Consider the following 2,278-nt stretch of genomic DNA (forward strand, 5'->3'; position numbering starts at 1 on the left):
GCTCCTCCTCGTTTCTTCACGTAAGCAGTTACGTGCGGACTTTCACACCGGGAACGCTATGTTCAGGCAGAGATCCATTTTGTTAGTTTTGGAAAGTGGGCAATGTCTCGTGATAAGGACATCTAGTTGTATTTTAATTCCTCTCCTTGGATAACTATTAATCAATGGAAAATATTTAATTCCAGTTGTGCGAAAATCAATTGCCATATCCAGAATGCGATGCGGTTACTTCGAACAAGCAAAATGTCGCTTACGTTGTTTTGAAGTCTCACTTGTTTCTAGTGAAACTTGATTATTAAGCATGAGATTGGGATCAGATACTTTTCCCCTCAAACTGACAATATGTCAATGTTAAAATAAAACTGTCTTCGTTTAAATTAGTTTTCAGGCCATTAATAATGATTTTATAATCGTTTCGCTGTGCTGATTTCAACTATATTTTTAAATATGAATCTTAATTTATTTTAACTGAGTTGCAATCTACCTTCCTTATTTACCTAAACATAGCCCAGCTAAGCTATTAGGATTTGTTACTTCTCTCATTGTAGCTACTTTGATGTTGTTCCTACAGTTACAGTGACTTTTAAAAGTTTTCAGCCCCCAACCCTTTGTGCACATTAGACTCTATGATACAAAAGCAGAGTTAGGCAATTTGCCCCATCAAGACTGCTCTGCCATTTTGTCATGGCTGATCCATTTTCCCTCTCAGCCCCAGCCTCCAGCCTTCTCCCCGTATCCTTTCATGACCTGAACAATCAACCTCTGCCTTAAATACATGTACATAACAGACTTGGCCACCATATCTCCCTGTGGCAAAGAATTCACACACTCACTGGCTAAAGAAATTCCTCCTCATCTCCATTCTAAAAGCATGCCCCACTGTGTCCTCTGGCCCTAGACCAATGGTTCCCAACGTGGGTCGTACGCTCCACAGGGGGGTAATTTGATTTTTAAGGGGGGCAATTCGAGAATGAGTTATTAACAGTGAATTTTTTCTAGTAAGTCTGTGTGAGTATGAGTGTGTGTGCGAGTTAATACATATGTGTATGTACAGTAGGCATACATAAAAATACTTTTGTGTATGTACATGTGTAATTGCGTATGTACTGTATATATAGTGTATCACCATCATTACAACCATCAAATGGCTTTCATAATTAAATTAATGAATTGACTGATGTAGGAAGGAACGAATGAACAAGTCCAAACGCGTAAGAAACTCGTACGAGGTCGCGCCAATGCTGCTTTTTGCAGTAGCTTTCAGTTCTTGGTGGTGTGAAGGTGTGTACATTGCGTCATCTCTTTTAAACAGTGTATCTGTCTTTGTATGCTGTAGAAACGAATCGGCATTGTTTTATTTATTTATTATTATTATTTTAGTATCACTTAATGTTCTTTTTTTTTACAATTTCTTAGTAATTTCTTCCTCAGAACTTTAACAGTCCTTTGGTCCTTTTATTTTTCTCTTTCATGAATGCCATGTTCTTTGGAAGCTTGTTTAAACCAAGTTAATGGTCTTTTAGGCTTCCTCCATGTGAATAGGAGTTCACTTTTTGAATAATAAGAATTATATATCACCACAGGGGGCATCAGGATTTTAGAGGTGATTAGGTGGGGCATAGCTAAAAAAAGGTTGGGAACCACTGCCCTAGACTCTCCCACCATGGGAACATCCTCTCCACTTCCACTCCAAGGCCTTCTACCATTCCCAAAATCAGCATTTTGTGTACGTTGCTTCAATTTCCCAGCATCTGCAGATTTCCTTGTGTTTGCGCTTCTACCATTCCAGAGGTTTCAATTAGGTCACCCTCCATTCTTCTGAGTTCTAATGAATACGGGCCCAGAGCCATCATACACTCTTCACATGAAAATCCGTTCAAACCCGGCATCATTTTCATGAACCTCCTTTGAACCCTCTCCAGTTTCAGCACATCCTTTCTACAATAAAGGGCCCAGATTTGTCAGGAAATATTTTCTCTTGCAGAAATCATGCTAACTATAGCCTACTTTATCATGTGCCTCTAAGTACCCTGAGACTTTATCCTTAATGATCAACTCCAACATCTTCCCAACCACTGAGGTCAGGCTAACTAGTCTATAGTTCCCTTTTATTTCCCCCTTTCTCCCTTCTTGAAGAGTGAAGTGACATTTGCAATTTTCCACTTTTCTGGAACCATTCCAGAATCTTGAATGATCATTACTAATGCCTCCACAATCTCTTCAGCCACCTTGTTCAGAACCATAGAGTGTACACCATCTGGTCCAGGTGACTTGTCTA

This window comes from Hypanus sabinus, chromosome 15 (genome assembly GCF_030144855.1).
Source record: "Hypanus sabinus isolate sHypSab1 chromosome 15, sHypSab1.hap1, whole genome shotgun sequence".
Classification (NCBI taxonomy): Eukaryota; Metazoa; Chordata; class Chondrichthyes; order Myliobatiformes; family Dasyatidae; genus Hypanus; species Hypanus sabinus.